The sequence below is a fragment of the Bubalus kerabau genome, chromosome 12 (genome assembly GCF_029407905.1).
Source record: "Bubalus kerabau isolate K-KA32 ecotype Philippines breed swamp buffalo chromosome 12, PCC_UOA_SB_1v2, whole genome shotgun sequence".
NCBI classification, from domain to species: Eukaryota; Metazoa; Chordata; class Mammalia; order Artiodactyla; family Bovidae; genus Bubalus; species Bubalus kerabau.
The window spans coordinates 58,981,447-59,005,525 of NC_073635.1; the positions used below are offsets into that span (position 1 = coordinate 58,981,447).

General features: G+C 38.1%; 1 long non-coding RNA gene across 1 annotated transcript in view; it reads left to right on the forward strand.

Moving 5' to 3' along the window:
- The first annotated feature begins 327 nt into the window (after window positions 1-327).
- The window catches only part of LOC129624607 (uncharacterized), a 63,792-nt gene continuing 40,040 nt past the window's right edge, over window positions 328-24,079 (forward strand). Inside the window, exons 1-2 of the long non-coding RNA XR_008701060.1 lie at window positions 328-617; window positions 11,737-11,821. This is a non-coding gene — a long non-coding RNA (uncharacterized LOC129624607). The remainder of the gene's footprint in view (window positions 618-11,736; window positions 11,822-24,079) is intronic.

The following is a 24,079-nucleotide window of genomic DNA, read 5'->3' on the forward strand; positions in this document are numbered from 1 at the left end:
ATGATTCAGTCCAATTTGGGACAGGGAGAGGATCCCCTTCCTGACTGGAATTAGTAGCCAGTTCCACAGAGTACTTGCATATTTAATAGCTAAACACGTTAGATTTAAATTAATTACATTTGCTAAGTCTGGCAAACAGTGTTAACAACAGCCTTTTCCCCTTTCTCTGCTTTGCCAACAGGAGCTCTGATTTGTTTTGTGGGGATCATGTTCCGTGAGAAATTAGCATCAGTCAGTGACTCCTGATTACAATTATGTAATCAATTATGGTAATCTCATTCCCTTTTACCAGTGATTGGTTTACTGTGTGCGTCTTACTAATTTCTGACCAGTAGGATATAAGGGAGGGCGGGGCATAATCTAGGTTTCTGAAGTTTTCGTCCAGGATAGAAAGCTGGGATCTGTAGGGTTTCTTTTTCCCCCTCTCTTGGTTGCTGTCTTAGGAGTTTTCTGATGCTTGGAGCTGGTGATATTTGGAAGCGCTATCACCATCTTAAAATTTTAGAAGAGGATGTGGCCAAGACAGTGAAGGCACAAAGAAGAAATATGCAGAGAGCCGTGGTCCTGGAGGGTGTTGCCAGGCTGAGAATCCGTCCTGCCTCTACCCGTCTCTGAAGGTATCATGAGGGGTCGCTAGTATTTTCACTGTTCAAGTCACTTTTGCCCAGGCAGTTTTATTGTCACTGATATATTGATTTACATTTTCCCTTCTAGCAAGATAATTTTTACTTAATCTTGTTCAGAAGTTTGAAGCTACAGGATACTGCTCCTATTTATTTTTATTTCAGCTGCAGCATCACCTCACAGACATTTCCCCCAAGGGTTTCCAACACCTCCAAGTGATGGTTTTAGCACAAGTTACTTGTATTATCTTCAACATGACTAGATTAAAAAAAATAATAAAAATCCTGGAGTTTTCCATATGTGCTGATTAAAATGAGCAGCAGACCAAGGTGAGTTTATTAAAAACAGCTAGCATTGGAACAAGGAAGATTCGAAAGGCCACCAGTAGGGAGCACCGCAAAATTAAAATTACAGCTTAACCAAGCTGTGCTGTCAAAATCCAGTGAGCTCTGCCTCTTAACTCCGGTGTGGAAACGTGAGGAGGCTGAGGTGAAAAATATTATTTCAGGGTCTGGAGACCAAAAGGCAAAGCGGTTCCTAGCTAGAGGAAATTAGCTGAGTTCAGTGGGGCCTATATGCAAGACTCTGGAGGTGGTAAGACAAGAGAGAGCTGATTAAGAAGATCCATCATACCGTGCTCTCAGACCTCGGACTTGGGGAGGAACACATGCATACAATCACTAAAACCCAAAGCAGAAGTGTAGCCAACTCTTAAGTGGTTCTGGCATCGAGAAGCTGGAGACCATCTCAGAGATCATTCATTTCAGGGGTTTAGCTGCATTCCCTGCTAGAGAAAATATGACCGAACAAACAGGAATATGGAGAAGCTTAAATGTAACAATACATAAACTGCTTAGCATACTTCCTAACCCATAATAAATATTCAGTAAATGTTATGTATTTTAAGTGAAAAAAAATCATTAAAAATATGCATATTTCTCTAGAGTTATATATTAAGAAGGGGGCTTCCCAGATGGCTCAGTGGTAAAGAATTCACGTGCTAAGGCAGGAGAGGTAAGAGATGCAGGTTTGATTCCTAGGTCATGAAGATCCCCTGGAGGAGGAAATGGCAACCCACTCCAGTACTCTTGCCTGGAGAATCCCATGGGCAGAAGCGCTTAGCAGGCCACAGTCCATGGGATTGCAAAGAGTCGGACACAACTGAGTGACTGAGTTCGCACACATATGTATGAAGAAGGATAGCTATTTGGGTATCAAAAGTGACAAATAATTAATACTTTGGTATTTTTAAAAGTGATGAAACAAGCTATGATTTGGCAATATTGCTTAGTTCAGTAAAAGAAAAAATACTTAACCAGAAATAAAACGAACAATAAGGTTGTTCAGAGAATACTTGTAAACTTTTATGTACTTACAATACAGGGAGTTACAATGCTTATAAAATATTTTTACCTGCATCAGAATATGACTAATTTTTCTTTTTAGAGCAAACTATTTTACAGACACTAGTCTTAAATCAGGCATCGATCTTGCTCCCCAGGTGACATTTTGCAATACCTAGAGACAGCCTCCCTATGGCCCTGGCAGAGAGTTTGTTGATCAGTTGCTAAGTCCTGTCTGACTCTGTAACTCCATGGACTGCAGCACACCAGGCTTCTCTCTCCTTCACCATCTCCCAGAGGATGCTCAAACTCATGTCGATTGAGTCAGTGATGCCATCTCCTCTGCTGCCCTCTTCTTTGCCTTCTTCAGCAGAGAATTATCTGGCTTCAAATATCAATAGTGCCAACTTTGAGACTCTCATCTTAAAGTGGTTCAGTTTGTTTCTATTTAGTTTTTCAAATATTGAAGTATTGTTGGTTTACAGTATTAGTTTCAGGTGCACAATATAGTGATTCAATATTTTTATAGACTGGGGCTTCCTAGGTGGCTCAGTCAGAGAAGGCAATGGCAACCCACTCCAGTGTTCTTGCCTGGAGAATCCCAGGGACAGCGGGGCCTGGTGGGCTGCCATCTATGGGGTCGCACAGAATCGGACACGGCTGAAGCGAATTAGCAGCAGCAGCAGCAGCAGGTGGCTCAGTGGTAAAGAATGCTTCTGCCAATGCAGTAAGACATAGGTTTGATCCCTGGGTCAGGAAGATCCCCTGGAAGTTCAGTTCAGTTCAGTCACTTAGTTGTGTCCGACTTTTTGCGACCCCATGAATTGCAGCATGCCAGGCTTCCTGTCCATCACCAACTCCCAGAGTTCACTCAAATTCAACTCCATCGAGTTGGTGATGCCATCCAGCCATCTCCTCCTCTGTCGTCCCCTTCTCCTCCTGCCCCCAAACCCTCCCAGCATCAGAGTCTTTTCCAATAAGTCAACTCTTCTCATGAGGTGGCCAAAGTATTAGAGTTTCAGCTTTAGAATCAGTCCTTCCAAAGAATACCCAGGACTGATCTCCTTTAGAATGGACTGGTTGGATCTCCTTGCAGTCCAAAGGACTCTCGAGTCTTCTCCAACACCACAGTTCAAAAGCACTTAGCCTTCTTTATGGTCCAACTCTCACATCCATACATGACCACTGGAAAATCCATAGCTTTGACTAGATGGACCTTTGTTGGCAAAGTAATGTCTCTGCTCTTTAATATGCTATCTAGGTTGGTCATAACTTTCCTTCCAAGGAGTAAGCGTCTTTTAATTTCCTGGCTGCAGTCACCATCTGCAGTGATTTTGGAGCCCAAAAAAATAAAGTCTGACACTGTTTCCCCATCTATTTCCCATGAAGTGATGGGACCAGATGCCATGATCTTCGTTTTCTGAATGTTGAGCTTTAAGCCAACTTTTTCACTCTCCACTTTTACTTTCATCAAAAGGCTTTTTAGTTCCTCTTCACATTCTGCCATAAGGGTGGTGTCATCTGCATATCTGAGGTTATTGTATTTCTCCTGGCAATCTTGTTTCTAGCTCGTGCTTCTTCCAGCCCAGCATTTCTCATGATGTACTCTGCATATAAGTTAAATAAGCAGGGTGACAATATACAGCCTTGATGTACTCCTTTTCCTATTTGGAACCAGTCTGTTGTTCCATGTCCAGTTCTAACTGTTGCTTCCTGACCTGCATATAGGTTTCTCAAGAGGCAGGTCAGGTGGTCTGGTATTCCCATCTCTTGAAGAATTTTCCACAGTTTATTGTGATCCACATAGTCAAAGGCTTTGGCATAGTCAATTAGCAGAAATTGATGTTTTTCTGGAACTCTTTCTTTTGCAATGACCCAGTGGATGTTGGCAATTTGATCTCTGGTTCCTTTTCCTTTTCTAAAACCAGCTTGAACATCTGGAAGTTCATGGCTCACATATTGCTGAAGCCTGGCTTGAAGAATTTTGAGCATTACTTTACTAGCGTGTGAGATGAGTGTAAATGTGCAGTAGTTTGAGCATTCTTTGGCATTGCCTTTCTTTGGGATTGGAATGAAAACTGACCTTTTCCAGTCCTGTGGCCTCTGTTAAGTTTTTCAAATTTGCTGGCATATTGAGTGCAGCATTTTCACGGCATCATCTTCCAGGATTTGAAATAGGTCAACTGGGATTCCATCACCTCCACTAGCTTTGTTCGTAGTGATGCTTTCTAAGGCCCACTTGACTTCACACTCCAGGATGTCTGGCTCTAGGTGAGTGATCACACCATCGTGATTATCTAGGCTGTGAAGCTCTTTTTTGTACAGTTCTTCTGTGCATTCTTGCCACGTCTTCTTAATATCTTCTGCTTCTGTTAGGTCCATACCATTTCTGTCCTTTATTGAGCCTATCTTTTCATGAAATGTTCCCTTGGTATCTCTAATTTTCTTGAAGAGATTTCTAGTCTTTCCCATTCTGTTGTTTTCCTCTATTTCTTTGCATTGATCACTGAGGAAGGCTATGGTAAAGCCCCAATAAAAATATTGTCTAAAATGGTGGTGATGATATTTTTTATAATGTAGCATATTAAAAGCAGTTGTTCCTATTTCATTGCATATGTTTTTATAGACTTCAGGATTCCTGATGAGATAGAAATACATTAATGAATATTCCAGAGTCTAGCCACTGTAAGTTTCTCAGTCGTGTTTGACTCTGTAACCCCCATGGACTGTAGCCCACCAGGCTCCTCTGTCCCTGGAATTCTCAAGGCAAGAACACTGGAGTGGGTTGCCATTGTCTTCTCCTTGGAATCTTTCCAAACCAGGAATTGAACCAGAAATCTGCATTGCAGGCATATTCTTTACCAGCTGAACCACCAGGAAATAATATCATGAAAGATTACATAATGAAATAATATAATGAAAGATTCTGTGATAACTCTTTAGATCTTATATGTTGACTACAATTATCACTCTGAAGGAAAGCAGGTATTTTCTTTATTAACTGTAACTTCTAACTCAAGCAAAATTAATCACTAGAAGAAATACAAACTTGACCTTTTTTTTTTTTTTCTTTAAATCCACATTTGTAAAGTATGTTTCACATAGTACAATAGGGTAAGAGAGAGACTACACTTCACTGTGATACATAGTGTTAATAATTCAAGCTGCTTGTACTCCAGGAGAGGGACACCCACCCCTGAACTGCTCTGCAGTCTCCTCTGGAATCACAGCAAAGATTTACAGGACTAGAGCTGGTGATCCCACAGCCTCTTAGAGAGCCCATGTTTTTCACTGGCTCCATGGATCTGAGGGAAATTGAAAGCAACAATAGAAGGTGCAGAAGTTCCTTTCTCCCTTTATCAGCCAAGATCGCAAACCATGAAAAGCCACAGAAGCTGAGCCATGAGGGCATTCTTAGATGCCTGCAGGTTTGGCTATCCACTAAACTCACTGAGTTCTCTGTCACTGGAAGTATTCCTATACATATAATAGTATGAAGGGATGTCTTAGAAGGGAATCAAGCATTGCATGAATGACAAGAAAATCTCTAGCATTTTTTCCATGCCTGACATTTTAAATCAACAGTTTATGCTACTTTCAATATTATATAAGAAAAGAAAATATCACTTGTAAAAATGCATAGGGATACAGGGGGTAAAAAAGTACCTAAGCTTTTTATTTTATAAAATTAGTAGTTAATGTTAATTTACATAATTATAAGAATTATAATTTTTATGATTTTCATAGAGTATTCATAGTAAGGAAAGCTAAGCTTATCACTTTTTTAATATTACTTTCTCACTATTGTTTTGAGGTTACCTGCTTGCGGTAAGCAGGATAATGATCTGCAAAAGAGTTTAGTGTCCTAATCTTTGGATTAGTACATGCAAAGGGAAATTAAGGCAGCAGATGAAGTGGTAAGCCTGAGATGAAGACATTATCCTGGGTTATCTGGGCCACACCACATAGTCACAAGGGTCCTTAGGTATGGAAAAGGAAGGCAAGAGAGTGATGCAGTGTGAGACTCAACCAACCAACAGTGGCTTTGAGGATGAAATAAGGCACCATCTGATAGGGGAATGAGAGCAGCCTCTAGAGATTGGAAAATCAAGAAAACAAATCTCTCCTAAAGCCTTCAGAAAGGAATGCAGGGTTGCCGATACTTTTTTTTTAGCTCCTTGAGACCAAATTCCTAACTTTTGACTTAGAACTGTAAGAGAATTGATTTGTGTTAAGCCGCTTCTTTTGTGTTGCTTTGTAATGGCAGAAATAGGAATCTAATACAAAATAAAAACAACTGTTGTATTTTTCTGGGTGTCATTTTGGTGGGAGGTAAAATAAAACTCAAGCTACCACAGGTGAAACCTCAGAAAGATGTTTTCTTGGGCCTGAGGGATGACTGGAATCATGGATTCAAACACCATCATGGAGTTTCTTTGTTCATCTGAATGCTTACTGCTGTCTGTCGGCCTATCTCGGGGAGCCACCTTCTCCATACCTATAAATGTGGCTACAGGCAGATGCCAGGCATCAATAGCTTCAACTCCAGATAGAATTCCCAACTGGAGATAAGAAAATCCAGATAAGAACCCAAATAGCCCATATGCTCCCTTGTTTAATTCACTAGTATGGTAACGTGAGCATTTTTTAAGGCCTTCAGTAGAAGAATAAAGATAGAATGGGTTAGTTCCTAAATGTTTATTATAACAACAGGAAATGTTGTAACAGAAGAAATGGAGCAGGCAGTAAAATTAGAATCTCCAACAGAGTTTCATGAATCTTCTATAAACTGAATGAAAACCAGATCAATACTGCTATCCAAATTGTAGCAACAGTAGAAAGAAACAAGTGATTATATAAACCACCAGCAATAAGGAAAAAAAAATCATATATATACTAGTTCCAGACATTCCAATTGTCTTCAAAAATTGATTTAAGTGTTGGAGGAAATGGAGGTAATTGGAAAGCCAACTTTTAATTTTGAGCTTTAGGCTATTATGGGTTTTGTGTTTTGGAGTGCTGCCTGTAATGAGTAGCTGGCTTTTTGGAAACATTAGGTTACCTAGGTTTAGTGCCATCTGATACAGGAATGATTGCAGAACAGCAAATGAAATTTAGAGAGCTAATGTGCTTCATTCCACTTATTTACCAAAATGAATTTCACTAGATTTGTATTTGTAACTTTCAGTTTTATCTTTATTTTTTATTCTGTGAACCTTTCATGATTGGGGTCTTCTAAGAAGAAAAGACTTGTGCATTCGAAAGCTTTGTTTTTCCAAGACCTTATTTTGAAGTGATAATCCCCCCACTTGGCAGCTGTTCTACTTTATCTGTCAAATAACCCCTAGGGTGTTATGCCTTTTCAGTGTTTGAAGGTTTATCTTGAAGATAGGTACAGGAAGACAATCTTTCCTAGTAGATTTTTAAGGTTTCTTTTTAAGTTTATTTAGCAGTTCATTCTGAACTTACATCACCTTGAACCACAAAGAGAATTACAAAAATTCCCTGTCCTGACAGTGAATATTTACATAAAACTTTCTATAGAATAACTAGTTTCTTAACAGCATCGTAAAAATATGATAAAGTGCAGTTTCTTCTGAAAAATTCTGAAAATGCTTACTAGTCCAGATATTAAAAAGCTCTTTAGAAATTTCAAATGTATTTACATAGGATTATCCTGTAAAAGCAAATATCATGTCTCAGCATAGTTTATCACCAATTAATATATACTCATCCTGTTCATTTTAAGAAATATATTTTTATTTATAATACTTTATTTAAATTTTGATTTATAAGTTTAAATTAGCCCTCATAAATCCATGAAATAGTTTTTACATAATGTTTGACTTTTATGTTGTAAAATTAATAATTCATAAGTTTTAAAAATTAAAACAATATCAACTTGAAAAACTTAGCATATTCCATGATAATCAACACCAATTTAATAATATAATCACACTATGGAGAACCTTAATATATCTGGGGGTCTTTTTAAAAGACAGTGTATGTTTTAATCTCAATGCTTAATTCAAATTTAAATCCGAGAGCATTTTGATGAATTTAAGTGCTAAACTGATACCTCTGTAGTAAGAACAAATGGAGAGTGTGTGAACTTTCTTTGCTTTGTTAACATTGTGAAGGAATGTATGTTTTCTGTAGAAGCATATTTAGTGCTGTTTTTATGGACATACAGAATCACTGGTGGCTCAGACAGTTAAGAATCTGCCTGCAATGCAGGAGACCTGGGTTTGATCCCTGGGTTGGGAAGATCCTCTGGAGAAGGAAATGGCAACCCACTCCAGTATTCTTGCCTGTAGAATTCCATGGACAGAGGAGCCTGGAGGGCTACAGTCCATGGGGTCGCAAAGAGTCAGACATGACTGAGCAACTAACAGTTATGGACATAACGAAACAATTGGCTCAGAATCAAAGCCTCTCTTTCATAAATATATCAGTTTGGTACACTATCCATTAAGTCATCAGCATCATGCTTTGAATTACAGGAATTGTGGATGTTGCCAACTGAACAATGGGTCCTCAGGAATAAAATAGTGTACTGAAGTAAAAAGACACTCCTTGGAAGGAAAGTTATGACCAACCTAGACAGCATATTAAAAAGCAGAGACATTACTTTGCCAACAAAGGTCCATCTCATCAAGGCTATGGTTTTTCCAGTGGTCATGTATGAATGTGACAGTTAGACCGTAAAGAAAGCTGAGTGCCGAAGAATAGATGCTTTTGAACTGTGGTGTTGGAGAAGACTTTTGAGAGTCTCTTGGACTGCGTGAAGATCCAACCAGTCCATTCTAAAGGAGATCAGTCCTGAGCCTTCATTGGAAGGACTGATGTTGAAGATGAAACTCCAATACTTTGGCCACCGGATGTGAAGAGCTGACTCATTTGAAAAGACCCTCATGCTGGGAAAGATTGAGGGCAGGAGGAGAAGGGGACAACAGAGGATGAGATGGTTGGATGGCATCACTGACTTGATGGACATGAGTTTGGGTAAACTCTGGGAGTTGGTGATGGACAGGGAGGCCTGGAGTGCTGTGGTCCATGGGGTTGCAGAGTCAGACACGACTGAGCAACTGAGCTGAACTGTGTTGAAGTATATTTTATCTGTAATTGAAAAAGCTAAAGTCATGATAATGAAGAACACATTTAATGTATTCTCTTCTTGGAAACTTCATACTGAAAGCCAGGAACTTTCCCTCAGTTTTCAGATTTAAAGTCATTCATATACCCAGAACTCCACTGACTAAAACCAAGGTAGGGTTTGTTGATAGGTAGTTATAAAACTGTAGTCCCTTGTTCAGCAACATCAGGATCACCTAGGGACTTGCTAAGAATGCAAATTCTTTGAAGGCATATCACAGAAACTCAGGTAGAAATCTGTTCTTAAAAAAAAAAAAAAAAACTCTCAGGTGATCCTGATTCATTCTATAGTTTGAGAACTGCTGGTCTTAGCAGGGGGGAAAAAAGTACAATTCTTGCATGATTTACCTAACCTCCCCCAAAGAGAACTGCACATTTATCAGGTGACTGGGTACTAGGAAGTGGGTACACTCACATATTTTGGAAATGTTTGCAGAAAGAATCAAGTTTAAACCCCTGGTACTGTCATTTTCAAATGCCCTCAAAGACTTGAGAGGTAAAGAACTGATTCTTATAATTCATCCTTTTCTATCATCTGTTTGATATAAAACCAAATGGATCTTTCAGTCAGGTAGAGACTATAATCAGGGCTTCCCAGGTGGCACAGTGGTAAAGAATCCACCTACCAATGCAGGAGACCTGGGTTTGATCCCTACCTTGGGTTTGATCCCTGGATTAAGAAGATCCCCTGAAAGAGGAAATGGCAACCCACTCCAGTATTCTTGCCTGAAAAAATCCATGGACAGGGGAGCCTGGTGCGTTACAGTCCATGGGGTCACAGTCAGACATGACTAAGCACACTCAAGTGACTAACCACAGTTGAGTTCAGTATCTCACATTTTTGTAAGTAAATCAACACAGTCTCTGGCATCTGGTAACTATTGGCTCTGGCAAAGTTGTTCTTTTCATGATAGACAAAAAAAATATCACAAGCTGTGGCAGGGAACAGATGTCCAACTTAATTCTAATTCCCCAATACTAATTCAGGCTTGCTGCTATGTCTTACATAGTCTTCAAGGCCTTATTTAGATGTCCCATATTAAATCACACTAGCCTACTTTATTAATGACACCATGACACTCACATAGTAGAATCTGGTGAGCAGAAGGTATCAGGTACCATAGAAGCCTAGGAAAGATACATGTGTTAGCACTGAAGTGCAGAGAAAAATCATGACAAATATCTATGAAAGTTACTGCAGTGAAGGTGTTAGGATTTTAATGGTGGAGAACATTGAATATCCTTTCTAAATAGAAGGTGAGATGCTTTACCTTGTGCCTCTTACCACTCGGAAAGAATTTCAGTTCTTAATGAGTTTTCTTTTTTTTTGGGGGGGGGGGTGTATATATTTTTGAAGCCACATTTACTATATTCTAGTATGCTGCTCTAACCCATTTATTGTATAACTTATATTACAAATCTTAGTAAATTGTTAGCAAACCAACAAGTTTTCCTGAGGCCTTGCACTAAAGAATGCTCTACAGTAGTTACACTACAAGATAATGTACCATTTTTGTCCTCATGGGATTGCAAACACAGCATTGCTCAAAGTGTCACTGATAAGAATGCTATATGGGGTCTTTGAACAGCCCCAAAGGAGAATCACAGAATGCATGCCTATAGAAAGCTATGTCTTTTCCTGGAGATAACCGTTCTTCTTTTGAGAAGCTGATGGCCTGAAACAATTGTGGAATGGCCAACAAAACCCTCAGTTATGGTGCTATGAGGCAGAAAACACCCCATGATTTCAAGGTGTAATATGTGCATTAACTAGTGACCAGTATATGATGCTGTTATCTGAAAAGCAGAATATGTAAGTCAAGGGACCAAGGGATAGAAATAGCAGTGGTCCCCCTGGCTCTGTCTCGCCCTCTTTGTATCTAGAAATCCAGTCAAATGTGGACTGTGCTGTTTGAGATTTGTTGGTTCCCTGTCTTTCCCACATTGGTCCTAATAAACTGGAAGTTGAAACGGATAGAAAATCTATCTGGGGAACTTATGTGTCAGTCAAAAAAATTATAGAGAAGGGGCTTTCTTTCCTAGCTTGGGAGATTGATATCTATTACCAAGAATAACTAGTATTGAAGATGGTTTCATGAGTGGATAGAAAAATAAAGACTGTAGAGTATATGTGTATACACACACACATACACACACCAATTTGGGGGTATTTTCACCTTTTTACTACATTAATTTGGGTGAGGAGTGTTAGAAGTGATTAACTTGTAAATGATGAATTTATAAATCCAGAGATTATAAAAGGAAGAGGAGCCACATCTGGACCTCATAGGAAGGATTGCCTGTTACATGGAGATCTTGAACTTGGGTTTGTTGCAAGGACTAATGGAGCTTTGTGGCTCTCACTGAAAGAGAGATAAAAACGGAGGGAAGGAAGAGAGAGGAGGAGAGCATTTTTTATAGGACAGATAGCTAGCTCACATCAGGTGAAACCATGTTGTTAAATATGGGTAAGATGTGAAAATGGATGCCAATGAATAAAAGAGGAGGGATATTCTATTGTCAGACTTTCCTCCTCTCTCCCCGGCCTGCTTTGTATCTTGGCAGGAGCTTGGACGAATAAGGTGAGTAACTATTGCTTTATTTTATATTCCAGACTCCAGTATCAACCAGATTCTTACTGGGAAGTACCAGCCAGATAGTGGAAGCCGAAGTACCAGCATGTGCCTTTTCTACACCAGGTAAGTTCTCTCGGCAGCAGTTTTCAGCAGTATGGCAGCAGTATGTCTTCAGTTTCCACAATCACAAAGAAGAAAGGGGTTTTGCTGTTTTCTATTAATCAAGACTCATGAATGCAGGAGTACCATTTCCCCTGTTTCCTCTTTTGAAAAGACAAAGATCATAAGCCTCTTGCTGTTTTTTTAATTCTGTATGATCTTAGAATCCATTTATAGTTTCAGATTTTTTCAGTTTTCACATTTTTCACTATTTAAAGCAGCAATTTGTTCCCTGTATTCAACATTTTTAAAGAGAATTCTTTGTTTCCTAGCGAGATCATGACTGGTGGAAATCTTGAGAATTGCCATCTCATTGCAAAACAACAGCTTATGTGGGATCAATACAGGATTTTCAGACAAGCAGAGGCTAACCTATGCAGAGAGATACAAACTGTCAGAGGGACTGGGGTATCATTGTCTTCATGGTATAGGCTTCTTCAAGCTACTGCATATGATTAGAGCTTTCATTCAGGTGATGGTTATTTGAGGAGTTCATGTAATGTTTCTGGCCAGGATATGGTTTTAATATCCTGGTTTTAATATCATGCTTTACTATTCAAAATTGAATCTTTATAAAATTGGAATATGGGAATATTATATATATACACATATATGTAGCATTATATAGATATACTTAAGAGAACTTATGTATCATAATATCTATTTTGAAATATGCTTATTTGAGATATTTCCAAAATTTCCTTTTTTCCTTTAATATAGGGATGTGACCTGCTTTCATTGTAATTGATGTGTATACATTTTGATTCTGTATTCAATGGTGTATTAGCTGGCTAGAGTTTCATAGCAAAGTATTGACTACTACAGATTGGGTGGCAAACAATAAATTTATTTTCTCATAGTTCTACAGGCTAGATGTCTGAGATCAAGGTTTCAGTGGGGTTGGTTCTTTCTGAGACTCTAGGGGAAGAATCTGTTCTAGGCCGCTCTCCTTGCCTTGATGCAGATGGCTGTTTTCTCCCTGTGTCTTCACTTCTCTTCCATGTGTGTCTATGTCTGTGTCCAAGTGTCCTCTTTTTAGAAGGACACCTGTCGAACTGGATTAAGGCCCTAGTGACCTCCTTTTACCTCAGCTGTCTCTTTAAAGGCTCTGTCTCCAACTGTAGTCACCTTATGAGGCACTGGGAGTTAAGAGCCAATATATGAGTTTTGAGACAGAATTCAGGTCATAACAAATGGAGACAGTATTTGTTCCCCACAATCATATCATTTTCTATAGCACAGACCCAGTCAAGTACTTTATTATCTAGTCCATCACCCGCTGACCCCATATGTGGTCTTATAACAAGGTTTTTTTGCAAAGAAATTACAACCAGAAGTGATGAGTGTTACTCATGCCCATGGTTTTCAAGAATTATCTGTGGCTTCTTTGTGCTGTTTTCCTTTTTCTGCTATCAGTATAATTTGAATGAAGAGACTCCTAAAGGATTCAGAGCTATAAGATAGAAAGTTCTGGAGTAAATTACTCATTGCATGGAGAAAAATTAGTGCATCTATACCAGTTACATAAGCATTGAAATTTTATATATCTATGAGATAGTTTTTTAGTTTATTATGCCTTTAAACTGTTGGCATTTAATTTCAGATAGCGTTAAGATAGTTAATTCATAAATAGATAGTAGAAGTTAACTGCTGCCCTTGGCATTGCAGTCATGGTGCAGATGATTAGATAGTTAGCAACTACTGGTTTAAAAATTGAAGACCTGTATTATGCAGTGACCAAATATTCAAGAAAATGATTACTATCTGCAGTTACTCAGAAGGCAGACCATGTCTTAAAGAAGTGGTTGGAAAAAGTGGAGAGGTTACACGTTTGCTAACTTTTATTTGATGTCTGAGGAAGGGGTTAAAGAAAAAGAAAAGGGAAGAATTGACTAATCTCAGAATAGAGGTAGAAAGAAATAGCAGTGAGAAATTTGGTGCCACATCTGTTTGAGAAAGGCAAAGAATTCTATATCATAAATAGTAAGAGAGAATACTAGAAAAAGGATTTGCATGACAAAGATTCACTAAGGTTTTTTTGTTAAAGAAAGAATTTTGATCTTCCTACCAAAAATTATGGTAGGGGAACCTCCTTCTTATCTAATTATTGCAGAGGCATGATGACAAGAAAAAACATCCAGACTTAAAAATGATGACTGGGAAAGATTTTTTGTGTGTTTACTGACTAGTAGCAAAATAATTAGAAGTCTAAGTTTTTTAAGAAGAATATTACCAACCAAGTTTTTTTTTTTAAGCCGCATTTAATTATCTTTTAATTCTGAAACAACCCTATGGCTTTATAACTTTGCAAGAGAAGGAAGAACCCATCTCCTGAGGAGGACATAATCTTATTAAACCTGAGTAATATGTTCCAACAGAGGTAGTGAACTTTGAGATACAAGCAATCCCTTATATGAACATTTGGTTTTCTCCTTTGAGCTATTGGGAGAATATAGTATGTGAGTTTGAATAAGGCTCAAAATAAATGCTTACTGACCAAGAGGACAGACTGTGGAAGATGTGACTACTTATTCCTCCTAAAACCCACCTTCTCTCTTTCTTGAGACCATAGCTAGATTACATCTCCCAGAATCCCTTGCAGTTAGGGGAGTTCCTATTGTGGGTTTACAGCCAATGAAATTTTGGTAGAAGTATTCTATACAACCTTCAGGTATTGCTTGAAACACTTGACACAGAGATGATCCAGTATCTTTCTCCTTCATAAATTGGATGTTGATTCCTAATGCTTCTTTCAGCTGGGTCCCTGAATTTTTTGTAGCAGTGTCTCTCTTCTCAACTTCCTCTTGACCAGAAATAGCCACATTGGACTTTGATAAGAAGAAGAAATAACTTCTATTTTGTTAAGGCATTAAAATGCAGAGATTCATTAGGTTAGATGGCATAGTTTCCTTATTACCCTCTGCTCATTTTTGCACCTAACCCTGTATTACCAGTATAAAAATAGTGTCCTTGGAGCAAATTTACCAATTTCTTGAATATTTGTTATTTTTATAATTTTTCTTTTAAAAATCTTCAATTGATAATGTTAGGTAGTTAGAAGAGGAAAAAGGAGTCCAGAATGGTGGTGGCTAAAAGACAAAGAAGGGAAAAGCCCATGAAAATAGAAGAAAGAAAGGTCCGAGGACCAAAGTGAGGACCTCAGGTGAAAGAAACAGCTCTCCTGGCTAGCCCAATTTACATAGGACAGGCTCGAGGGGAGAGAAAAAAAAACATAAAAAGAGTAGCCAGTATTGAACTGGGGGCTTCTTTTCTCTTTAATGCTTTTGGGTTGGCCCATCCTCATGCCTCAAAGGTATATTTTCATTTGCTTGCCAGATAAAACTGAGCTGTAACATTGGTCCATCCTTTGCTTCAAATTTTTGCTGTGGTGAGACAGAACTGAGGGAATTACAAACTCCCCCAACAATAATTTGGTCTTTAATGTGAATTTGTAACTAACAATGACTTTTGGCGATGAGAATATAAAGAGAGCAGAAAATTTAGGAAAAGATTAGAAGTCTGGAAAATGAATTCTGTTTTCTTTTGGGTTTGTGTGGTCACTAGCTATACACCTGCACACCAACAGAGGATTCACTATTGTTACCTCATTTCAATTTTATGTTCACCGTAGTGTGTCTGATTGATACCATGACTATATTGGAGGTAACAGCCGTCTACACTTTTCCTGCCTGGTGACTATAAAGCACAAAGTGGGATATGTGTGGTTCTTTGTGTAAATAGAGAAACAGCTTCCATTTAGGATGGGACTGTTGTTTTTCTTTGGCATTTCTGGCTTTGCACACTTTGGGAAGGTAAATAGTCAATAGAAACGGTAAAAGAAGAGACTTAAGTGATGACAATATTTTAGAAAAGCAGTGTTCCTCTTTTTTATTTTTTCAGTTAGATCAATTAATCATGGTGTTAGATTATCTTCAATATTCCCTTTCCTAATATTCCCTTATGTTGCTTTTGCAACTGAAGTCTCATTCTTGGAGAACCATTTAAGTCAGAGTCTAAAAAATAATAGTAATGATAATAACAACAACTGTATGAATCAAATGTTAAATTTTTTCCTTCTTCCTGTAATACAGGAATCTAGCCTAGCCTTGTTTAACTCTCTTTGTTATTTATGGGATGTGTATCTGACCTATGGTAATGAAAAAGTGAGGTCTTCTTGCATCGTTTCTTTTGTCATTACCTGAGCAACAAACAAGTTTTCCTGGCTGTCTTTGCTCTATAAGGCAATGCTGATTATGCTGCGGATGATGAACTGCAGTAACACAGTTGTGCTGTGTGCTCTGGAGAGAGTCTGTATACAGATACATGTTGGAATCCACAGAAAACTTGAAGAATATCATGGTAATTGACCCAAAAGTTACATTTTCCAAAGGAGAATGCTGTATTTATGCATGTGTTCCCAATACAGAGACTTTAGAGAAACATTTCTGTAAATGTTTATTATACTCAGCTTTGTTTTTTCTAATCAGCTGACCCATAGCTAAAGGAAAAATAATACCTTTACTTTGGTAATATTCCAAAATTCTGATCCACTCATGTGTTAAAGTGTTTATAAAATATTGCTTTTTTGTCATAGTGCTTGAGTTCTTAGTCACTCAGTTGTGTCTGACTCTTTGAGACCCCCACAGACTATAGCTAGCCAGGTTCCTTGGTCCATGAGATTTGCTGGGGCAAGAGTACTGGAGTGGGTTGCCATTTCCTCCTCCAGGGAGGGGATCTTTCTGACCCAACCCATGCCCACTGTGTCTCCTGCATTGCAGAAAGGTTCTTTACTCCCTGAGCCACTGAGATAAATCCATGTGTAATTAACTATATTTTGTATTTCAAAGACTGTATCCCATACCTAGGACAGCTGTATGAGTTAGTAGCAGAAAGAATACCAGAATCTGAGACATCTGCATCCATGTTTACAAGTCTGCAGACAGAAAGCTTATAAAATGAGGCAATGGTTTTAAAAAGTAAATTTCAAACGTGACTTCTTTCAGTGACCTTTTTTTTCCTTCTCAGCATTAATGCAATTAAATGTATTATAATGGTTGCTTTTCTCTGTAAGTAGCAGAATGCTATTAGAATGAGTCTAGCATAAATCTCTATTCAAAGAGCATGTGCCAACGCAAAGTCATTCACGTAAGGGAAAAACCCTCTGAAGCTTAGGTTGACACATCAAAGAATAGCTTGAAGTAGAAATTGCCTAAATAAAAGAGCTTTAGGCTTTTATAAGATCAAATATTTTTACTATCTTTCTATTGTATGTGGACATAAATGTTTATTTTAATGTAATATTTTAAATATTTCTATTCACTCCTAATGAACTGAAGTCACTTCAGTTGTGTCCTACTCTTTGCGACTCCATGGACTGTAGCCTGCCAGGTTCCTCCGTTCATGGGATTTTCCAGGCAAGAATACTGCAGTGGGTTGCCATTTCCTACTCCAGGATTCACTCCTAGTAAATGTGGTCAAATTATAATCAGAATCTTAAAATTCATGGTCTATATTTCATTTAGGAGTTAAAATTTATGCTCCTATTTATGCTGCAGTAATTTGGCTATGTATTGTTATATTTTGAACAAACTAAGCAATATAGTTCTGAGTAGACATAACTCAGACCCTGTAGCATTCAGCTTTTCCACATATAAACTTATCACCAATGATAAAGCCATTTAAATTTAGAGAATCTTATAATAACACCAATAAATCCTTAGCTTCTCAAAGGTGCAATCAATTCACCTTGTTGACTTTTCCTAGTGCCAACAGTAAAATTCAATAAAGTTCTATTTTCTTTCCTGTAAACTAAAAGTAGATAAGTCTTCAAATTCTATTTATAGATGTAGGCAGAATAATAATTTAAAAATTGTAGTTAGAAATGACAGCCCACTCCAGTATTCTTGCCTGGAAAATCCCATGGACAGCAGAGCCTGGTAGGCTACTGTCCATGGGGTCGCAAAGAGTCGGACACGACTGAGCGAAGGGAAGATAGAAAATACAAGTTAATGAAATTTCAAAAAAGAATGAGCCATAGCCTTGGGGTATTTAGATGTCATGTATTCATAGTTTCATAAAGACAAATAGTGAGAAAACAAATATATTATCATGGAGGTAAGATATTTATGTAGTGTGTGTAGAGGTAAGTGTGTATGTTTGTGTGTGTGTATGTACGTGCACATAGGTAGATGTACAGTATGGATAAGCTTTCTGCTCAGAAGTTTTATTTTGGATGTATTTAAAGTAACAACTTCCTCCTTCAATAAGGGGATCACAAAAATTACTGTGAAATATGGTATTCTAGGAGAAGGCAATGGCATCCCACTCCAGTACACTTGCCTGGAAAATCCCATGGATGGAGGAGCCTGGTAGGCTGTAGTCCATTGGGTTGCTAAGAGTCGGACATGACTGAGCGACTTCCCTTTCACTTTTCACTTTCATGCATTGGAGAAGGAAATGGCAACCCACTCCAGTGTTCTTGCCTGGAGAATCCCAGGGACAGGGGAGCCTGGTGGGCTGCCGTCTCTGGGGTCGCACAGAGTCGGATACGACTGAAGTGACTTAGCAGTAGCATGGTATTCTAATGTTCAGTTAAAAAATATTGTAAAGGACATCTATGTTTGCAATAATGTTAAGCTTTATTTGGCATTACTTGGCATAGACTGCAAAGTCTACAATGCAGAGTTCATTTCTGTCTTCTATTTTGTATGGCTTTTCAACAATCATCTAAGTTTTTTAAGGCATAATATCCTTCTCAATATCTTTCTTCAAGTCTTGCTCAGTTTAAAAGTTTTATAAGTATCTAAGGCATTCATGAAGTTACTATCCCCCCATGTCTCTTTTCTATGTAATCAATGTCATAAGGGAAGGATTATAGAATACATATAGGAATTTTGGCTTGAAAAATGAATTAGATTTATGCTGCATAATACAGGGAAGTGAAGTGAATGATGAAAACATACCCAGATGCTATTGCCATGTTCCTCATCTCTAGCACTGTATCATAAAATCCCCTTTCTAAACCTTACATTGCCTGCTTAGAATGGTTTTCCTTCAGTATTTTCTCCAAAGGATCATAAGCCAATTCATGTCTTCTTTGCATGTGAAACGTATTTACAGCCTGCTTGTCTGACAAAACTTGCCCGCATTTAAGCTTGTGCAATGTAAGAATTACTCCTATATATATGGAATCTAGAAGGGTGGTACCGGCGATCCTACATACAGCAAAGGAGACACAGATGTAAAGAACATACTTTTGGACTCAGTGGGAGAAGGAAAGGGTGGGATGCTTTGAGAGAATAGCATTGAAACACGTTTATTACCATATGTCAAATGGAGGACCAGTGGAAGTTGGTCCTCTCAGGCATACGGGGCAGGGCACACGGGGCCAATGCTCTGTGAGAACCTGGAGGGATGAGGTGGGGAGGCAAGTGGGAGGAGGTTTCAGGATGAGGGGGACACATGTAACCTATGGCCAATTCATGTAGAGGTATGGCAAAAGCCATCACAATATTGTAAAGTATTATCCTTCAATTAAAATAAATATTAAAAAAATAATATTTATGAAATGACATGAAAAGAATTACTCCATTTGGCAAAAAAAAAAAAAAAAGAATTACTCCATTTGGATTGGGAGATGGGAACATGAGCTGATTGAAAACAGATGACTGTTCACATTTTATTTTGTTCTTGCTATTGAGGAATATTCTTAAAATACAACATAGTGTATAAGGCAAATCTTCTTTATAAGCTTTTATGTATTTGGTTAAATATGAAATAAAGTAAACAAAAAGTTCAGGCAGTGCAGCAAAAAGGAGTATTACATACATGGACTCTGAAGTCAGAACTCCTGGGTTTAAGCTGTGACTTCCCCACTTACCAGCTCTATACCCTTGGATAATTTTCATAACTCCTTCTGTTTAGTTTTATCCTATGCAGCATAGAAATAATATATCTACAGTGTAAATGTGTGCTTAAGTTGCTTCAGTCATGTCCAACACTATGTGACCCCATGGACTGTAGCTCGCCAGGCTCCTTTGACCATGGGATTTTCCAGGCAATAATACTGGAGTCAGTTGCCATTTTCTTCTCCAGGGGATCTTCCTGACCCAGGGATCGAACCTGCATCTCCTGTGGCTCCTACGTTGCAAGTAGAATCTTTACTACTGAGCCACCTGGGAAACCCTGCTGCTGCTGCTAAGTCGCTTCAGTCGTGTCCGACTCTGTGCGACTCCGTAGACGGCAGCCCACCAGGCTCCCCTGTCCCTGGGATTCTCCAGGCAAGAACACTGGAGTGGGTTGCCATTTCCTTCTCCAGTGCATGAAAGTGAAAAGTGAAAGTGAAGTTGCTCAGTTGTGTCCAACTCTGTGCGACCCCATGGACTGTAGCCCACCAGGCCCCTCCATCCATGGGATTTTCCAGGCAAGAGTACTGGAGTGGGGTGCTATTGCCTTCTCCAGTGTATGGGAAATCACAAGCACAATTTAGTTGTAAGCTATAACTCTAGAAAGAATGATCTGCATAATATCTTAAGGGTATATTATATATGCCGTACTGAGTTATATTCATGAAATCCAAGGTAGATTTTCATTAATTATAATTAAAACATATATCCATGTGAACCTACATGATATAGAATATACCTGGTGTTCTAGGACAAAGAGTGGAGCTAATTAAATGTGTATGATCTACAGTCCAACATTTACAAATTATATTTTTTATGTTATAAGAGAATATTATATCTTTCATACTTGTGTGTATATCCTCTTAATTCAGGAAAAGTCATTCAGTTCTAAATACAGCAATCCCAGCAAAACAGACTCCTCTTGTGCAGCATGAAATGGTGGTGGTCTTTCTTTCTCCGTCAGGAGTGCTACTCCCCTGTCTTTAGATCACCCCTTACCTTCCTTTATGCCTCAGTTTAAAAATCTCTTCAAAAGGATCCTCCTTGTGACCTCAACTAAAACAGCTATAACCCTTTGATTTTCTTTAAGGTGTGTGTAGCTACATGAAGTCACCATGTGCATTTGACTGCTAACTTGTTTTCTGCCTTTTCCACTAAGTAGATAATGCTTTGTTTTGTATCTTGATATCCCATAGTGTCAGGTTAATGCCCGATACATATTCAACAAATATGTATTGAATGAATGAATGATGTCAGCTAGTCATGATTATTCTTATATTGCAACGTTTGGTTTTGGCTGTTTGCTTCTCTTAGATTTCACCCTGGAAAACCTTCACCTATATTCAGCATTTTCATATAAGCCTGAGCTATTCCTCTCTCCCCTCTTTCTTTCCCCCAGCACTGTTTCAGTGCTGCTGACCTATGTTAATTGACTTCCCAACTTTCAAGTAACCTAGAACTCAAAATGATTTATATATAGTAGAGAATAGGGTCAGGTATTTTTATCTGGAAGAATGAAAACTACATACAAAAATAACACACTTATTTGATAGAGAATATAGATAATAGGCTTGCTATAGCACTGTCTGAATTCTCTTGACAACTTTTATTACTTTGACAAAAGCTTGGCTGATGCTGCCACTTTCCATTGAACTGTTGGCTATCATAACTCAGTGTTTAATTACATACCTTTTAGTAAATGATGGTTAAATAATGGATATATAATTAGACATGCGTTCTGTGGCTCCCAAAAGTAGTGTGTTCTGTTTGTTGTCATGGTGTTCTAAGTCTTTCACCAGGGAAGAATATTATCCTTCAATGTACATCTATGGCTTTCTTTCTCTTATCTATTTCTGCTCAAGATGAAATGTGTACATCTAATTATTATCATTAAGTGCATGGTAGTCCCCATCTGGCCACAGTTATCTTCATGTATATTTGTAAACATGCCACCTTGTCAGACATTCATGCTAATGTAAGGGAGTAGTGATGTAGACATACTATATTTGTTTGCTGAAGTGAAAGTGTTAGTTGCTCAGCCAAGTCGGGCTATTTGTGGCCTGATGCACTGTAGCCCTCCAGGCTCCTCTGTCCATGGAATTCTCCAGGCCAGAATACTGGAGTGGTTAGAACAAGATCCCCTGGTTCCCAACCTAGGAATCAAACCCAGGTCTCCTGCATTGCAGGCAGATTCTTTACCATCTGAGCCACCAGGAAAGCCTATATTATTGTTTGCTAAGGCTGCTTTAAAAGCTACTATAAATTCGGTAGTCTAAAAAGCATGCATTTCAATTCCAGAGGCTATGAGTCCAAGATAAGGTGTTGTCATGGTTGATTCCTTCTGATGGAAGTAAAGGAAAATCTGTTGCGTGCTACTCTCTTAGCTTCTGGTAGTTTGCTGGATGTAGTTGGCATTACTTGGCTTGTGCATACATCAGCTCAACCCTGCCTTAATGTTCATGTGGTGTTCTCCTGTATATATCTGTTTCTTCACATTTCCTGTTTTTGTAAGGATATCAGTCATCCCAGACTAAGGCTTCTCCAATATGACCTCAGCTTAGATCTGCAACATTCCTGATTTCAAATAATAAGTTCACCTTCTGAGGTACTGAAGACTAGAACTGTATCATAAGAAATTTTAGGGGACACAATTTGATGCATAACAGCTATATGATTCCTTCTTGATATTTAAACATAAGGCATGAAGATTTTCTTTATTTTGTAACTAAATGTTCACTGAATAGTGAAGAAAGTTAATCATTAATCTTAGGATTTGGCTTATTCATTGCAAATAAATAAAAACCTGAAATTATTCAACATTGTTTACTTTATGGACACAGTCTCTTTAATTTGTATACTTGTTTATGTGCTTGTCTATATCTGCATCCTATATACTTCTGTTTATTTCCTACCTACTTTTCTTACTCCATTGATGAGAAGAAATGTCAGAAGATTTGCATTGTTGGTCTATTTTTATTATAAGAGTATCCTTTATGTTTCCATAATTAATATTTTTACTACAATCCTTTGCAGTGTGCTGTGCTTAGACGTTCAGTGTTACCCCATGGACTGTAGCCTGCCAGGCTTCTCTGTCCATGAGGATTCTTCAGGCAAGAATACTGGAGTGGGTTGCCATGCCCTCTTCCAGGGAATCTTCCCAACCCAGGTATCAAACCTAGGTCTTCTTCATTGCAGGTGGATTATTTGCCATCTGAGCCACCAGGGAAGCCCAACAATACTGAAGTGGATACCCTATCCCTTCTCCAGGGGATCTTCCTGACTCAGGAACCGAACCAGGGTCTCCTTAACACTACCAAATTTGCTTTATGTTTTAACTTCTACTTCTCCAGTTTTTTACTTTGTTCCCATTTATTTTGTCCAAAGTTATACATTGATAAGTTAGCAAATATACTATGAAGCTACATAATTCAAGAGGTGAGGAACTCTCAGAACCCAACCACCAGAGATTTCCCTTAGGAAAATATAGAGGGTAGATTACTTTTACAGGAAATATACTCATAAATGTACCTTGATATAGTTTACCTTAATTGTTGTCAAAACAACCAAGAAGGCTGACCTTGACATGTGAAACTCATTGATGTAGGTATGTCAGAGAAGTTTGCTTTAAAATTATTCTTTTTCCAGATACCTCCAGTTATCTGATTTTAATACCAAAGAAAATATCTGCCTACTTTATTAAAAATGAAGAAAAAAGCATTTGAGTACATTTATAACCAGCTAGTAAAAAGTTTTGAGATGTACAATACACTATCCTTTAAAAGAAATAGGCTTTCATCCCTTGCATTTATTTCTAACACCACATAATAAGCAACTATAGTATTTTTTCCTGTATGTACTGCACACGATCTGCTTAAAGTTCATAAACTTGACAGTGCTTTGGTACAGGTAGTTAAAATTCTAGTGTGTGATTAACATTTCACCAATTCATGTTTTTTTCTTAATATCTTAGGGAAAGTTACTGCATCAAAATGAACTTTCTTAAAGCTGGAATAATAGCAGGTAATACAATAGTTTGCTGTCAAGTCTCCAACCCTTCTTCGATTTTAAGCCCTGTTTTATAAGTGCGTCTAATGAGGTCAACAACCATCAAACAGAACAGAAATGTCAGCATGGGCTAAATCTGACAATTTGCTCATTATTCACTGTCAAGAATAGTTTATGAACTTTTCATGATAATTCCTAATGAGAATACCCCCAAAATTGAGCACAAAATGATTAGAATAAATGAAACTGGTCTATGTGACAGACTGATATATTATACCTCCATGACTTTACCATTTTAAGAAATAACATATAT